Genomic DNA, 18,795 nt, shown 5'->3' with positions numbered 1-18,795 from the left:
GTTTCAGCACACATTTCATGTGATTTGAAGATTTGATATTTGAAATGAAAGGGAGGTGCTATTGTCTTCTATGCTGATCTAAGGCCTAGGGGTTTAGGAGAATCAAGAAACAGTACCATCTCAGGCTGCACATGCAGTCTGTTCTGTGGGTTGGAGAGCCTAGAGTCTGTGGGAAGTTGTAGGCTCTGCCCTTGGAGCAGCAAAGTCAGGATGGTGAAGATTGGAAGTCTGCATGGTAGAGGGAATGAGGTGGACGTGGCCTCTGCAGATGAGTCCCCAGAAGATCATGATGTGGTTTTCACATCTCTGAAGGACTGGGCCAGGGAAGTGGCAAGCATCCTGATTCAAGACTCTAGGAAGAAGAGTTCATGGCCCAATGAGAGAATTTACAGAGGCAAATTCAAGCTTAATAGAGTAAAGAAGTTCTAGGAAACAGAGACGCCTAAGCTTCTCATTACTGAATACAGAGGTTGGATATTCAGTCTGAAATGAGAGGAGAGAATTGTTACATTTAAATAAAAATAATGAAATTAAGGAAAATTATGAAAATAATTTTATGTTTTTAGCAGTTGATATGTTTATAGCACTTATTTTGGCACAACTGAGTTTCAAAACAGTCTTGAGAAGTTGAAAAAAATTCTTGAGTTTGTAGTGAAGATGGTAGATGAAGGACATACAGCCATGCAGAAAACAGACAAAAGGACCTGCTTTTGTGGAGCTCACAACATAGAAATTCTGTAGATATTATATTATCCTTAAACATTGGAAGAACTTAACTATAGGGTCAAATATGACAACACAAGGAAGAAAAGAAATGCAATTATAAACTACAAGAAAAATAATAAAGATAATTTAATTGTAGCATACTATTGATTACAGAGGAAATAATATTTCATAAATATAAGAATGTAAACCCTGTTTTCAAAGTTTTGAAACAAGGATTGAGAACCCAGAGCAGATGGATTTGATTTAACAGGGCTCTGGGCCAGGCTCTGAGCAGGTGAAGGAGCTAAAGGAGAAGGACAATAAGGTCCCGATGTCAGTAACACTGATGGTATCTTACGGCGCTACTCTGAAGCAATTGAATTAGAACCCCAGAGCCATGTGCTTTACAGCACTTGCTCTTCAGCCTGTGCCAAGAAAGGAGACTACCAGAAGACTCATGAGGATAGCCACAAAGCTACTGACTGAAAGCCCAACTGGGCCAAGGCTGTTCATGAAAAGCAACAGCTTTTGAGTTCCTAAACTGATTTGAAGAAGTCAAGTGAACCTATGGGAAGGGTTTAAAATACAAGGTAATTAACCCTCAGCTCAAAGAGAGTTTGCAGAACATGGAGGCCCGGTTGGCAGAGAGGAAATTCATGGCCTTTCAACACGCCCAATCTCTACCACAGCTGGAAAGTGATCCCAGGACCAGGACACTGCTCGGTGTTTCTTTCCTATCAGGAACTGATTGAGCCACTAGAAACAACCCATCTGACCTGCGCACAAAACGTCAAGCTCCTCAGATCATGATCATTCCCAGTCCTCCTCTGGGTTGATCTAGTGGATGGGGAAGAAGATTATGCAACACCCCTACCTCTTCCAGAGCCAATGGAAGAAGATTTGCCAAAGATTAAGAAGCAGGCAGTGGCTGGTGGAATGGCTCAAGTGGTAAGAGTGCCTGCCTGAAAAGAAAAAGCAGACACTGAAAGAACAGTTGGAAAGTGATGCTTGTAAGATCAAAGACTTTGACATGGCCCTGAAGCATTATGACAGAACCAAAGCACTGGACCCTACCAACTTGGCTCATATCGCCAATCAAGCAGCAGTATTCTTTGAAAAGGGCAACTATAAGAAATGTTTTATGAGAATGCCATCAAAATGGGGAGGGAGAATCGAGAAGACTATGGACCAGACTGCCAAAACTTGTGCTCCAGTTGGCAATTCCTGCCTCAAAGAACAAAGCCATAAGGATGCCATCCATCTCTACAAGTCGCTGGAAGAGCACCAAATCCCAGATGTGCTCAAGAAGAGCCAACAGGCAGAGAAGATCCTAAAGGAACAAGAGCCACTAGCCAACATCAACCTGATCTGGCTTTGAAGAACATGAACAAGGGCAATGAGTGCTTTCAGAAAAGCCATGAAGCACTATATAGAAGCCAAAGTATTCCAAAACAAGCTGCCTGCAAGCCAAACTCGTGGAGTTTCAGCTGGCACTCAAGGGTTTCAAGGAATGTATCCAGCTGGAGCTGACCTTCAAGGGCAGAAACACAGAAAGCGGCTGCCCTACAGATCACAAAGGACCGCACAGCCATGGGTGTGGACCAGAGGGCACTGGACTTGGGCTCCAGCTGTAAGGAGGCAGCAGATGGTGACCAGTGTTGTGTGATGGTGCAGTACACTAATATGGCAGCTCCACGGATGTGAAGCAGCTGGCCGTGGCTGACTCTGAGGTGCTGCAGATAGTGGGTGACCCACTCACGCAGCTCTTCCTGGAACCTGTAAAAGCGGAGAAGATCCAGAAGGTGATGGATATGGGTCTGATTACAATTCAGTGATAACCTGCTTGGCCCCTCTTCCCTTCGTCCTCATGTGGAAAGATGGCATGGGATGGCAGCTAGCAGCACAGAACAGAGGGAGAAAGAATAGCTTATCTTTATGTTTATATACGCCTATGAGAAAACACGGACTTGTTTAGCAGGCCCTCTGAGCATACTCAAGCTCTCTTCACTGCTGCCCCTGATTTTCATGTCTCCTTCCCCTGCCCCCAGCCACTGTTTTAGCTACTCCCCCATAGCTGGTCATTTTTTATTTAGGGTAGTGGGCACATATGGGGAAGGGGAGGTTGTTCTTCCCAGCTCTCCTCACATTTTTACACTACATTCCTTTCTCCAATAAAACAAACCAGTTGTGCATGGTTATAAAAAATCTTTTGCGGTCCCCAGCACCAAAATAAATAAATAAATAAATAAATAAAAAATCTTTTGCAAGAATATACAAAATGTAGATGCCTTGTGATATTAAAGAATGACATGTAAGCTGGGTGTGTGTGGTCCCAGCTACTCAAGAGGCACAGGTAGGAGGATCAAGGTCCTAGACCAGCCTGGACAAAATCATAAGACCCTATCTGAAAAACAAACAAGCAAAAAGGGTTGCGGACATGATTCAAGCAGTTGAGTGCCTGCCTAGCAAGTGCGAGGCCCTGAGTTCAATCCCCAGTACTGCTAAAACAAAGAGTGAAATATAAATGTTAGTTATCTTGAAAACATAAAAGTAAATGTATAGCCAATGGAACTCTCAATTAAAATATAAAAATGCATGTATAGCTAATGGAATACTCAGTTAAGAGGCATGGTGTTACCTGTCTATAATCCCAACATTCAGGAAGGTTGTGAGTTCAAGACCAGACTTTATAGGAGCTAGCTAGATAGATAAATAGAACAAAGAGAAAGAGAAAAGAAGGAATTTATGTGAACTAAATTCTCATTTTTCATTCCCAAAAGCTGGCAAATCAAGAAACGGATAATGAGCATTTTATTTACAGTTACACAGGCTAACCACCTAAATAAGCAAAAATACAGATGGTTAAAAAAAGTCACCCAGGCAAAGTGTCTCAAGGGTTGGGAGGATTGGACCAAGAAACTTGTAGGTCATCATAAACGTGTATGATATTACTTGGTATTTAAAAATGCAATATAATGTATTACTTCATGTAGGTTTTTAATTTTAAAAAACACCTTCCTCATTAAATAGATGAATAATCTGAGCTTCAGAGACTGAGGTCATGATGCTTAAACAGGAGGGACCAGGAATGGATACCACATCTCCTGACGCAGTGCCTCTGAGCTGGACAGGGCTGTCCCAAACCACCCTAAGAGATCTTCTCCCCACTCCTATGATTCACCGTCCATTCCAGCCACTTGGCCTTTGCACCTGCTATTTTCTCTGCCCTGTGAGTCCCTCCCAACTTTGTTCCCTGGCCTGTCCCTGCACATTTTTCATGACCCAGCCCAAAGTCAATTCTTCCATGACCATGTCTCTCTTCTGCTCTCCCTCCCTACTCTGTCTCTGCCTCTTCTGTAATGGTTATTCATGATCCCATAGGATCATAAGCATCTGGCTAACTGTTGGTCTATCTTGCCATCCCATTTGCTAGGCTGAACTACTCAAGCCAAAAGTTTGTGTCTGACTCAACACTGCACCCAGCTCCCACCCAAATGCCTGCTGCTCGGCACTCGGAGGTGTTTGTGTTGTGAGTGGGTGGAGCATGTGCATCTCTGACTCTAAGCGACCAGGCTGGTAGCTGGAGGACCAAACCCTCGGCCACTAGCCTGACAGCTGTGGAAGAGGCTGTTCCACCAGGTCCAAACTTATCCCTAAGCGACTCTCACCCCTGGATCTTGTGCTCTGTCACCCTTCAGTTTCCTTGTCCTCCTTCCTCATCCCATGACTTATCTGCAAGTCTCAGCACTCCCAAAGGCACACTGAAGAGCCAAGTGGAGCCTACCATCTGGATCCAATTAAGTCTGACAGTTATTTCCCCGAGTCAGCGGGGCTGCAGGAAAGCTTTGGGAATAAGACCGGACCTTCCTTCTTAGAGGATCTAACTCAGAAGAAAAACAATGTGCTTCTAAGAGTTGCCCAAAGAGGTAGGGGCTGAGGGTGGAGGGTGGAACGCATCTCTAGCTGTGCATCCCAGGCAGACTCTCAGAGTCTTTTGGACCTCTTTTCTCTCCTGGATAATGGAGGTAGTGATACACACTTGTGGTGGGTGGGATTAAATTAGGCAAGTCATGAGGGGATGTCATGAACACCACAGGCTGAGGGGGCCTGCTTGGTCTGTGGGTGAGCTTTCTTTCCTCTCATTCTTTTTCCTTTTGCTCTGATCTCATTTGATGTTTATCACAGTTATCCATGGACAGAGTTAGACAACAAAAACCTGTTTCCTACCCTGTCCTCACTCTTTCTTTTTCCCAGAGGAAATCACTCATTTCTTTCTTAAACATTATTTTTGGTGGTACTGGGTTTTGAACTCAGGTCCTCACACTTGCTAGGCAGGTGCTTTTACAGTTTGAATCACACCTCCAGCCCTGTTTTGTGTTGGGTATTTTCAAGATAGGGTCTCATGAACTATTTTCCTAGGCTGGCTTTGAACTATGATTCTCCTGATCTTCCCTCCTGAGTGGCTGAGATTATAGGCATGAGCCACTGGCACCTGACTTTAAACAGTTCTTTTGGTATTCATTTCTGTATTTTGAAATCACTTGTTTATATTGATACTTCCTGAATTTTCCATTTTAAACCTTTCTGATTGACTTTTTAGACATCTTCCATTTCCATTTCCTCTCTCTCTCTCTTTCTCTCTCTCTCTCTCAGACACATACACATGCTTCCTACGCTGCCCTCCAACCCCCCTCCCAAGATTGTGTCATAATTTTGGTCAGAACCATTTTCAGGGTTCACATCTATTATGATTGTGTAAACCCTATCCACAGCTGAGACATGAGTTAGACCACAGTCTCTTTTTCTCCTCTGAACAGTGTTTTCCCTTCTGGAATTAATAATTATCATTTTGTTCAGTTGGTTTTTTTAAGTGCTTGGTGGACTTTGTTTTCTCTCCAAAGCACCCCCTCAGTTGTGTAATCTCCTGACCAAATGCTCAGCCGGATCCGGGAATCCAGCCTCCCATCTCTGGAACGTGTCTTGCCCTGCTGGCTGCTCTCTGGGCTCCCCGCAGTTGGTCACAGGGACCTCCTTTCACTTTCATCCCTCGTCCCTCTTGTGTTAGATCTCCTGCTTTTGGATTCCCAGTCCTTCTCTTTCTTCATTTATGCTCTCATTTTTGGTGGTCATATCGTCCTCTAGAAGCATCACAAAAAAGGGAGCTTATGGAGGCAAATATGTGAAAATACTCTTATTCTACTCTCACACTTGATGATTAAACACAGAAGAAAATTCTGTAGAATTAGAATGTTTGGAAATAATTTCCTCTGAAAAAACATTTTTCTTGGTGGTACTGGGGTTTGAACTCGTGCTTGCTAGGCAGCTGCTCCACTGCTCTAGCCACACTCTCAGCCCTGTTTGGGATTTTTTCTTTTTTTTTTTCTTTTGAGATAGGGTCTCACAAACTATTTTCCCAGGCTAGCTTCTGACTGCTATCTTCTTGCTCTCTGTCTCCTGAGTAGGCAGGATTACAGGCGTGAGCCACCAGCCTGGCACCTCTGAATTTTTTGAAGGCATCCCTGCACTCCCTCTAGCTTACTGTGCACTGACGCCATGTTGATAACTGGCTCTCCGGTTGTAACGGGAGTTGTGTCTCCGGAATGACCTTCTCTTTGCTCCAAGTGCTCTGACATTTCATCATGTTGCTTTCTTGGTGTGGATCTATTTTCACCCATTGTACAGGGCACAGGTTGAGACTTTTTGATCTAGGAATTTCACATCTTTCAATTCTGGGAACATTCCTTGAATCAATTTTTGATGTTTTCCTCCCCAACATCTCTCTGCCATCTGCTCCCAGGTGCCTTGATTGGTTAGATGTTGAGCCTTTCCCATCTTTTTTTTTTACTGATTTCCATATCTGTGTTTTTCCCTCTTCCTGGAAGATTTGTCAATTTCATTTTCCTTTCTAGTGAATTTCTTTCTTTTAAAAAATTATATGCCCCTGTTTTTAAAATCAGCAGACCTTACTTTTTAGAGCAATTTCAAATTTACAGGAAAACTGAACAGAAAGTACTGAGAGGTTCCTTCCAGTGCCTCTTCCCCTCACCTGGTTTCCCTATTATTGGCATCTTGCATTAGTGTGGTACTCGTTACAACTGATGAACCAGCATCGTTATGCTGGCCAAAGCTCCTAGTTCATATAACTCACAGTTTATGTTTCACATTCCATGGGTTTTGACAAGTGTATGTCATGTGTCAACCGTTACATACTTCATGCAGAGTAGTTTCACTCCCCTGAAAGTGCCTTCCTCTCTTTATTCCTTCCCCAACCCCCAAACTGTAAGCATTGGTCATTTTAGCATCTCTGTACTTTTGCCTTTTTTCAGAATGTCATATGTTTGGTGTTATCTGCAGTTCCAGCCATCCATGGAACCTGTTGGAACACATTCCCCACAGATGGGGGGGTGGGAGGGGACACATGACTACTGTACAATGGCAAATCAGCAAATAAAAAGATGCCCAGCATAATGTCACTAGCAAATTGCAAGTTAAAATAGAGACATCATGATGCACTTATTAGAATAACTAAAATCTTAAACTTACAGCACCAAAAATTGGCGAGGATGTGAAGCAACAGGAACTCTCTTTTATTGCTGGTGGAAGCACAAGCTAGCACAGCTACTTTGGCAATTTCTTAGAAAGCCCTTGTTTTATTTGAAGCTGGGCTTGGCTCTGTAGCCCAGGCTACTAGCCCAGGCTAATCTCAAACTCGTGATCCTTCTGCTTTAGCATTCCCAGTGCTGGGATTACAGGTGTATGCTACCAGGCCTGGCTTCAAATGTTTTTTTTTAATTGAGACATAATAATGGTACATATTTATGGGGCACAGGGTAATATTTCAATACATGCATATAACATGTTGACTTGGTCTCATTTTTGAGATTTTATATATAAATGAGGTCATATGGTGTTTGTCTTTCTGTGCCTGGCTAATTTCACTTAGCATAATGTTCACCAGGGTCATCCATATCATGACAAATGATGGGATTTTCTTTTTCAGGCTGACAGCATTCTATTGCAGAGATACCCCATGTTTTCTTCATTCATTCATCCACTGGTAACCACTTACACTGATTTTGTGTCTTGGCTCTTGTGAATAGTGCTGCAATGAACTTGGGAGTGCTGATGTCTCATTGAAATACTGGTTTCATTTCCTTTGGAGATATATACCTAGTAGTGGAATTTCTGGCTCATATGGTACTTTTAAGTTTTTGAAGAGCTCCATTTTGTTTTCCATAATGATTATACAAATTAGAACACTTCCATTTGGATCTCAATGTTTGATACTCTCATCTGTTGTCTTTCTGCCTGGATACCCCCACTTCATCCTTCTCAGATAGTGAATCTGAGGTGACAACAGGCACTTCCTTATCTGTGTGGTGAGCAGAATAGATCTGGGGGGTCTAATTGCTTCTTAGACTTTTGGGGATGTGATGTATTAAGTTTATCCCAAAGGGAAATTTTCACCTTCACCTAGTGTTTTATAATACATAAGAATAATGTCAAACCAGGCATGTGGTACACATCTGAATCTCAGTGCTTGGGAAACTGAGGCAAGAAGATTGTGAGTGTGAGGCTAGCCTGGGCTATCTAGCAAGACCTTGTCTCAAGAAAAAAAATTGTTTTTACTTTCTGGTCATTCGTTTATCAAAAGATCCAGTTTTTTTTTTTGTATTAAAAACTGCCATATGATCCAGTGGTACCACTGCTGGGCATATACCTGACTGACTGTAAGTCAGGATACAATAGAGACACTTGTATACCAATGTTTATTGCAACACTATTCACAATAGCCAAGCTGTGGAAACAACCCAGATCTCCTATAACTGATGAATGGATTAGAAACTGTGGTATTTATATACAATGGAGTTTTACTCAGCCATAAGGAAGAATGACACCATGTGGTTTGAAGGTAAATGGATCAATTGGAGGACATCATGTTAAGTGAAGTAAGCCAAGGTCACAAAGACAAAGACCACATGTTTTCCCTTTTATATGTGAAAGATAAATCCAAAAGGTAAATGTATACACAAAAACAAACATGGTTATATACACATTTATATGTAGAACATATTTGTAATAGTGGAACTACTCTATAGCACTCAGGGGAGGAGGGAGAGGAAAAGAGAATGATAGAGAGTCAACCATGTCAAAATGCATTACATCCTGCAGGTAGAGGACATAACGATATGTACTAAAATCTATTGAATAATGGGGGTGGGAGGAAAGGGGTAAAGGAGAGTAACAGAGGGAGTTGAACTGACCAAATAAGTATACTTATAGCTGGGATACATCAAGAAACCTTTTTGAACACTGACTTTGGAATTAATATCAAAAGACAGGACTATAAAATAGGTACAGTAGGGAGGTACTTATGGGAGGGGGATGGTGAATGGAGGAGATGAAGGTGAAAGGATATGGTTTTGGGGGTTCATACACATACACAAAATAGAATGATGAAGCCTCTTACAATTGCTCTAAGTGGGGTGGGAGGGAGTTTCAGGGGGCAACCTAACCAATGTTCAAAGTAAGACTATTCAGAATTGGCACAATGAGTCCTCCCATACAATGAAAAATGCTAATAAATATGAAAAAAAAAAAGACCCAGTTTCTTTCTTTCTTTTTTTTTGTGGTACTGGGGTTTGAACTCAGAGCCTCATGCTTGCTAGATAGGTGCTCTACCACTTGAACCACTCCAACAGCCCTTTTTTGTGCTGGGTATTTTTGTGATAGGGTTTCTCAAACTATTTATCCTGGCTGGCCTTGAACCTTAATCCTCCCGATCTTGGCCTCCCAACTAGCTAGGATTATAAGTGTAAGCCATCAGCACCAGGCATATTTCTGTAAATTTTAATTGGGCAAATTCTCCAGGGCATTCTGGATTCTAGCACTTATTATAACACTCTGTAGCATTTATTGTTCCCAATGATTCTTTTCTAAAGACTAAACTTCTTATTTCATAGTCATATCTGCTCAGGCTCCTCTGTGGGTGACAGTTTCTTAGGCTTTCCTCATTGTTGATGACCTTGACAGTAGTAAGGAGGACTGGTGAGGTATTTTATAGAATGCCCTTCAACTGGGATTTGTCTGATGCTTTAACTGAGAGGAGATTGGGGTTATGTGTCCTTGGGTGGAAGCTCATAGAGATGCAGAGCCATTCTCATCTCATTACACCAAGGTCATATGCATCAACGTGACTTACACAATGGTGGTGATTTTGTTCACTGGCTGAGGTAGGATTTGGCACTCCACTATAGAGCTGCTCTTCCCACCACCAGCAACAACAAACTCTTACACCCTGGACTCAGAAGGAAGTCATTATGAACAGCCCATAATTGAAGGTAGATTATCTACATGAAATTATTTGGATTTTCTAAACAGGAGATTTAGCTATTCTTTCTTGCACATTTATTTCTTTAATCATATTTTTTTTTCTTTTGAGACAGTCCTCTCATTATGTAGCTTCCTGGTTCAGCTTCCTGAGTGCTGGGATTACATGTGTGTACCACTATGCCCCACTTTTTTTTCTTTATTTTATTGTATCATTTTTACATTTACTTACATGTATATACACTGTTTGGGCCAACTAATGTTTAGTTTTTTTGTGTGGTATTGGGATTTGGACTCAGGAACTCAGAGCCTCAAGCTTACTAGGCAGGCACTCTACCACATGAGCCATGCCCCCAACTCCCACTTTAATCATAATTTATGTCAGCATGAACTAACATTTTTATTTTATACTTTGTGTTATAAACCAATACCCCTTTACTTCATTACCCAAACTATTCCAGCCTTAGCTATTAGAAGCTCTCACAGATGTTTCCTGTACCCTGTGATGTGTACTACTTCTGTGTGTGCACATGACCACATGCATGTTCACTTGAGCATTTGCTAAGTTTCCAACACTACAAGATGCTCCAGGCTTATCTTGTCTATTTCCAGGCCAGTTCTAGAACTAGCCAGTCCTCTAAGGAGCCCTGGTTCCTTCTAGTGCACAATGATATTAGAAACCAAGATCCAAGTGCCAGGGGTGCTCAGTGATACTGAGATGTCATTGTTTCTTGGCCTGCTCAGGTGACAGAGCAAGAAATATATGTGTGTATACCCGTGAATATATACACACATGTAAGTATTTCTACATGAAACTATCTCTATAGTATCTACATTAAGGTAAACATGAGACAATACTTTGTCTCCCACTTTAATCCATTAACAAATGGATCATTCTAGCTTTTTCCGCTTACTGATCTATAACCTTCTACTCCAACAGTGAGAAGCAAGTCTGTCTATTCACCTAACTGTTCAGTTCCAGTACACATGTGTAACAGTGTCAGAATTGCTAATCTATATTCCCGGGGGAAATAACTAGAGTACAGTGATCATGTACAGGCTTTTCCAGTTAAAATGACAGACTTCACTTGTTTCCAAAGTATGTAGGTGAGTACCCTTTTCCTCCACCCTTCAGTCAGGTTGGTTCCTGCACTAGCAATACAGTTGGATTATTTTTATCACATTCTCCGTTACATCCTGAGCACTGCTACCTCCACAGTGATTTAAAAAAATTTTTGCATACATTTGGGCTCATTGTTTGTACTTTTTCTTTTTTTTTTTTGGTGGTACTGGGGTTTGAACTCAGGGCCTTGTGCTTGCTAGCCAAGTGCTCTACCAGTCAAGCCATACTGCCAACATTTCTGTGGGTTTTGACAAATGCACCATAACAATATCATACAAAATAGTTTCACAGCCCTGAAAGGTCCCCTGTGTTTACCCACTCAACTCTGCCTACTTCTAGCAATCACTGGCTTTTCTTTTTTTTACTTTCTCTGTGGTTTAACTTTTTCCAGAGGGTCAGATATTTGGAATCAGATCGTATGAAGCCTTTGAAACTGAGCCTTTCACTTACAGTATACATTTAAACTTCATCGACAGCTCATTTCTTTCTATCAATGAACAGGATCTGACGGTATGGATGTATCATGGCTTGTTTGTCCATTCACCTATTGAGGGACGTCTTCATTGCTTGCAGTCTTGGGCAATTATGAATCAAGTTGCTGTGAATAAATCTATAAACATTGGTGGGTAGGTTTTTGTGTGGGTACATGTTTTCAAATTAGTTGGGAAATTAAACATACTTTTGGTCAGTGGTTTCTCCTTTTGGCTCCACCTTCACATTCTCTTTTCAGAGGAAACAGAGACTGACTGCTCCTGAGCATTTGGGGTTCCATGATCTGAATCGACCTGCTTCGTGACTTCCCACCTCCCTGTTTACTCTTGAGTTTTCTTTGGTCCACTAAGTTGCACACTTCCATCAGCTTTCCAGCTTGGAAAATTATATTTCATAATATTCTCCCCTACTGTCATTTTAATAGAATGGAGTGGAAGCTAATGTTCGTGTCCAATCCACCAACTTCAATCAGCATCAACTCCCTCTCCACTCTCAAAGAGCTCAGATTTGAACTCTCTGAGAATGGAGAAGTGTCTTAGTCTGTTTTCTGTTGCTGCAGCAAAATGCCTAGGGCTGGGGACTTTATAAAGAAAAGAAACTCATTTATCTGACAGTTTTGGAGGCTGAAAATTCAAGACTGGGTGGGCTTATCTGTTCAGCCTCTGGTGATGGCTCCCTTGGCTGAGTTGCAGCATGGTGGGAAAATGGAAAGGGAACCAGCTACATGCAGAAAAGGCCAAGTGCATGGGGTAGCCTCACTTTATACAAACCACTCCTGAGAGACTGGGAGTAATCCCTTGCTGGGGCAATATCCCCATGCACTTGACCTTGTGCTCAACCCCATCTTGTTAAAAGTTCTGCCACCAACTCCAACACCACCCTGAGCACCAAGCTTCTAGCACATGAATCCTTAGAGGGGACATACCACATCCAAACCATAGCCAGTAGGTAGGGCCAGCATTAGTGAGGTCAGGGCTGCTGTGACCCAGGCATACGACAAGACACTGTGCCTCCAAATCCCTCCCCCAGTCCTTGTCCCAGCCAGGGCCTAGGCCCTAACCCTCTGCCCTCAGGACTCTTTTTGCCCAAACCTATGGAGAGGTATTGACTCAACAATCTGAGCTGGAGTCCCCAGAGCAAGGTACTAACTAGATGTGGCTCAGCTTGGGAAATGATACAAATGGAGGGACAAACACAGCAAGAAACCCATGAATAGATAAACTTGAGACAAAGCATTTTCTAGCCTCTGTTTGGCACACCCACCCACGTCTTCCTAATAGTATCTTGCTGCACACCTTCTGGGGGAAGTGGCAGAGATGACGATGTGTGGGTTATAGTCAAAGCCATTAGATGGTTAATCGTTGAATGAAACCACCTCCTTCTGCCCAACCCCTGATTTCTTATCTCTTTTCCTCTACCCAGGGTACTTTCCCCCTGGGCGTCCTTACCTACAACCTGAAGACTCCCCAGGTGACATCTCCAGCCACAGTCCCCTTCCTGAGCTCTAGCTGTGGGGACAGTTTGCCCTTGATGTACTGCAGCATCATGGTCAAACGCAGCCTGTGCCACTCGCCCTCTTCAGATCCCACCTGCCTCTTTGGGTTTCTCAAAGTTCTATCAAGGCTTCTGGTTCACTTACATATCTTCTCTTGCTTCTGAGACCTGTTATATATTTACTTGGTAACACTTCAATAGCTTTACTGTAATTTTTGAGGTCTTTGGGTAAGGGCAAGACAGATGTATGCCTTGAACTGGAAGAATATCACATCTCTCCTTTTATGGGGCTCATTCTTAAAGGGCTTCATGGTCTTCCTCCAGCCCTGAAACCCACTTTGGACAAGTGTATATCTGTCTTCTTCAGGGAAGGACGACTACCAACCCTTCATCAGACCACAGTTTAGGGTCTTTCAGCCCCCTGGATGTTTTCCTAGGGTTTATCTTAACCTTCCTTCTTCTGCTTACATTATCTCATCTCTCAGTGGGGTCAAGAGCCTCCCAGTTCTCTGGTTTCTTCTTTGGAAAATATGCTGGGGGTTTTGTTCCCATGGGAAGGATGGGATGAAAATCTGGTTCCTAGGATGACTCCATAACTATTTAACCAATTACCAGGAGTTTATGCAATGTTCCCACTGTCCCCAGGCCTGTGCCAGTAAACTTCTCCCTGCTCATGGGATAGAGCTCAACGTGTCTGTACTATAACCAAAGCTGCCAAACATCTGCAGCATTAAACTTATTTCAGGCTGCAGAGTCAGTAATACACAAAGATTAGGAGATGGCCTGGGTTCTAATCAGAGTCTGCCACATAGTTGCTATGAGATCTTGTACAAGTTACTTAACTCTCTGTGCCTCATTTTCCTTCTGGTCGTGGGAAGTATGAGCATCCCAGAGTTTTTAGGAAGATCAGTGAGAAATGGTCAGGGCAGTGCCCATGCTCTGCAGATCGGGGCTCCTATCCTTCCTCCCTTACTTCCCAGAGCCAGCCTCTGCCTTCGTAATCCAACTGGACCCCTCCCTGTTCCCCTCCCCTGAGCTCTGGAGCCGCTATTGGCAACTGCAAGGGCACAGGCTAAATCCTCCTCTTCTGCTTTCCCTCTTTCTCCCTTCGTTTTTTCTCTTGTATTATCAGTGATAGCTACCATTTTTTAACACAAATTTCAAATATTATTTTTTCAACCTTCACAATAACCTTGAAAGGCTAGTAACACCTGTCCTTTTTATACATAAGAAAGGTAGTCTTAGAAAGGAAAAGTAAGCTATCCAAGTCACTTCGCTGCTCAGTGGCTGCACTGAGAGTTCAGCTGCGTCCCTCTGACTCTGCTGTCTCACCCTGCCTTGTTCCCACCCAGTCACTGTCCTCCACCCTAACCTGCAAGGCTATTGTCTCAGTCCCCTAAGTGTGTTAATAGAACCGCCCCAGACTGGGTTTTTTAGAAACAATAAGAGTTTATCTGGATCACAGCTCTGGAAGCTGGAAAGTCCCAGACTGAGGGACAACATGTGGCGAGGGCTCTTCTTGCTACATGGTACCACGAGAGAGAATAAAAGGGCAAGAGGGACTGACGAATGGATTAAGAAAATGTGGTATCTATACACAATGGAATTTTATGCAGCCATGAAGAAGAACGAAATGTTATCATTCACTGGTAAATGGATGGAATTGGAGAACATCATTCTGAGTGAGGTTAGCCTGGCTCAAAAAAACCAAAAATCGTATGTTCTCCCTCATATGTGGACATTAGATCAAGGGCAAACACAACAAGGGGATTGGACTATGAGCACATGATAAAAGCAAGAGCACACAAGGGAGGGGTGAGGATAGGTAAGACACCTAAAAAACTAGCTAGCATTTGTTGCCCTTAACGCAGAGAAACTAAAGCAGATACCTTAAAAGCAACTGAGGCCAATAGGAAAAGGGGACCAGGAACTAGAGAAAAGGTTAGATCAAAAAGAATTAACCTAGAAGGTAACACCCACGCACAGGAAATCAATGTGAGTCAATGCCCTGTATAGCTATCCTTATCTCAACCAGCAAAAACCCTTGTTCCTTCCCATTATTGCTTATACTCTCTCTACAACAAAATTAGAAATAAGGGCAAAATAGTTTCTGCTGGGTATTGATGGGGGGAGAGGGAGGGGGCGGAGTGGGTGGTAAGGGAGGGGGTGGGGGCAGGGGGGAGAAATGACCCAAGCCTTGTATGCACATATGAATAATAAAAGAAAAATGAAAAAAAATAATAATAATCAGTGAAAAAAGGGCTGGAGGTATGGTTGGGGTAGAGCGCCTTCCTACCAAGCACAGCAAAGCCCTAAATTCAAACCACAGTATCACTAGTAAATACTCCTCCCTTTCTCACTGGCTGCTGTTGAGCTGCTGGTGATAGCTAGAAACAAGCAGCAATCTTGTACCTATGTGGAGAACTATATCAACCCTCTGAGGATGGCAGAGCTGAAAGGTGGAGAGAACCTGGGTCCTTGATAAAACATGAAGCTTCTGATTAACCATGCCTGGAATTTTTGGTATACAAATGAATTTTCTTTGTGGCTCAGGTCAGTCAAGTTGGAATATTCACTTTCTAACAGGTGAAGGCAACATGCATGGTACACTCCTTTGTTTTTGATGTTGGTTTCCACGACTCTGTCTTCTGGAAAAGAGAACAATTAGGAATTTTGTAGGAGGGATTCCTGCCAGTTGTGGTTTAAATGAGTATCTCCAAAGTTCATATCTAAAGGCTTGTCCCCAGGGTGGTGGTATTGGAAGGTGCTGTGGACCTTTAAAAGTTGAGGCCCAGCTCAGTGCCAGTGGCTCATGTTGTAATCCTAGCTATTTGGGAGGCTGAGATCTGGAGGATCTTGGTTCAAGGTCAGCCTAGGCAAATAGTTATCAAGACCCCCATCTCCAAAATAAGGAGAGCAAAATGGACTGAAGGTATGACTCAAGTAGTAGAGCACCTGCTTTGCAAGCACAAAGCCCTGAGTTCAAATCCCAGTCCCAAGAAAAAAAAAAAAGGGCAAGAGGGGGGCGAGCTTGCTTTTATAACAAACCCGCTCCCATGAAAACAGCGTTAACCTATAAGAACAGAGCAGCCTGCATGGCCTGAGTACCTTCCGTTAGGCCACACCTCCCAGCACTGTTTATTTCCATCACATAAACTTCAGGGCACTCATTCAAACTGTAGTAGCCACACCTGGGGCTCCCATGTCATGGTTTATATCATTTTCAATGCGTCTGGTGGCAAGTGATAGAAAACCCAGCTCAAGCTGAGTTAAGCAAGAATGCAGTTTGCTGTTCATAAAAATAAAATGTCCAGAGCAAGGCAGACCTCAAGGAAGGTGGTTCCAACGGCTCATCAGTGTCCCAAGATCCACTCTCATTGCTCCCTCTGCCCTGCTTCTCCCCTGTCCTTGGTCTTTCTCTGTGGTGGGCTCCCATGTGGTCTCAGGACATCTACAGCAGTCCAGTGCCTTCATTAGACTCTCCCCAGATGCTGAGGCCCGGACACAAGGACAAGTAGGTGATCTGGAAAGTGGCCCCAGGAAACAGTAGAAGGAAAATGGGAAACTGAAGTAGGGAAGAAAGCAACCCCTAAGGGTTATCTAGAAAATTATCCCTGGAAAACCAGATGCAGCCTTACCGAGGAATTGTGGAGAGAGACACAGAAGAACCATGTGTCAGAATTATTCCACCAGTGACACCAGATCCTTCTGGCCTGCTCAGGAGATCCTCAGAACAGCAAAAATAAAAAAAGAAGAACAATAATTGGAATGGGACAGGGGAATATGGGCGAGGGCACAAGGGACATTTGTTATACCAGGATGTGTGACTTCCTCAGGCCACCAGGACAAGGATCACACAAAAGTCCTGGGCACTGCTCTGTTTTCCCTTGCTGTGGTCCCTTGACTACACTTAAACCAAACCCCATGTCCTGGTGAACCTTGTGCCCTGATTGCTTTAGTTGACCTACCATGGTGGCAGCCGATGGGGCCACACTGACCAGCTGAGGCCCCAGTGCTGGAGGTGGGGAGTTCCCCCCAGAAATGGAGGGCAGCTGTTCCACAATGCTGGGAGAATGGGAAGGATGTCCATCCAGAAGCATTCCCTAAAAGGTAATGGTGGAATGAAAATAAATCCTGGAACAGATACGGAAACCTGGGCACTCAGGGATGGGAGAGGATGTTGAGTGTTCCACAGCTTCATCCACTGGGGCTGCTGCAACTCCCTTCTCATCTGTCCTCCACGAGTGACTTTCTATCTCAGTTTTACACCCAAAAGAAGAGGGGCCATGAGCCCACAAGGTCCCTCCACACTTGTTCTAGAAACAGCAATGGTCTCTGGACACCTCCCTTCACCTTGGATTGGAATATTCTGCTCTGTACCTTCTCCCACTGGGCCCGGCCTGCCCTCTGGGGTATCTAGGACACATCTGCTTCATCTGCCCTAAATCTGAGTCCCACAGGGATGTGTAAACAGTAATTACATTCCCTGTGACTTCTCTGGAACAAACGGACCACTCCCAGGCCTGTCACCTCAGAGACAGTGGTCACAGAAGGACCCTGACATCTGGCGGGAGGTAGGGGTGAAGGTTGGGGGTCCCTGGGGCAGACATTTTGAAGCTGGCAGGGCATCAGATGAGTTTCTTCCTTGGGAGCACTGGCCAGGTTCCAGGTCAGCCGCAGTGTACTGCTCAGAAACAAATGGCCTCCATCACAAGGAGGAGCTCCATTTCCCTTGTAGATGTGTTTATTTGGGTTTATTTGGGGGATGTGATCTCCCCCAGGTGCATGCAATCTGCCTGTCTTCTCTCATAAGCTCTTACAAGAGCTTAGAAGTGCCTGGGATGGCTTCCTGCCCTATGGGTTTAGAAGCTAAGTCTAGGCTGCTCCCATCTGGCTACCAAGACCCCCCACCAACTAGACCCAAAAGGCGAGGCAGTACACAATGATGGACGGAGCTGAGCTGGAGGGACCATCCTTCAATGACTCCTCTGTTGGGAGCCTCAGTTTCCCCTGTCTGAAAAACAAGGAAAAGAACTTATCTGTAGCGATGTCCCGGGTATGTGAAAGGACCAAGTCTATGGCAGGTTCTTAACAGGTGCGTGTGCTGCAGTATTGTCACTGACGAAGGCTTTCCCCAGTGCCCCCAATGATCAGAATCCATGGAGACAGTCACCAGGGCCATGGTCTAGCAATCCTGAAATTCTGATGGAGCTGCACTGTAGGTAGCTCTCCTACTCTCCTGACCTCTCCCCAGCCTTCACAGATGACTAGTTTGGTATTCCCCTTCTTCTGCTTGGGAATGTCCTTACTCAATTTGTATGGCTACAGAGGGAGTACCTCACCAGACTGCCCCCATCTTTTGGGTCCTTGTTGTCCTTGTGACCTAAGCAAGATTAGACAGTTTTCCTCTGTCAGATTCTTCAGTTGGCAGTGAGGAAAATGCTGACATTCAGAGAGAAGCAGAGACAACAGACACAGTATGTCTGGGTTCCAGGTGCAGGATCCCTGCCTGCCCCTTAGCCTAGTGGCACACCTCATCCTTAGGATGCAGGAGGAACACCCCATCCCCCAGCCTCTTCTGAGGTCCAGCTGGTTGGAGTTGGGATGGACATTTGGCCAAGGGAAAGAAATCCAGTATCCAGATTGGTACA

General features: G+C 43.9%; 1 pseudogene; it reads left to right on the top strand.

The window, feature by feature from the left end:
- The first annotated feature begins 210 nt into the window (after positions 1–210).
- LOC109687742 (stress-induced-phosphoprotein 1-like) lies at positions 211–2,540 on the top strand (annotated as a pseudogene).
- Positions 2,541–18,795: the final 16,255 nt, after the last annotated feature.

The sequence above is a fragment of the Castor canadensis genome, chromosome 7 (assembly GCF_047511655.1).
Source record: "Castor canadensis chromosome 7, mCasCan1.hap1v2, whole genome shotgun sequence".
In the NCBI taxonomy this organism is placed as follows: Eukaryota; Metazoa; Chordata; class Mammalia; order Rodentia; family Castoridae; genus Castor; species Castor canadensis.
This window is presented reverse-complemented; position numbering and strand designations above follow the sequence as displayed.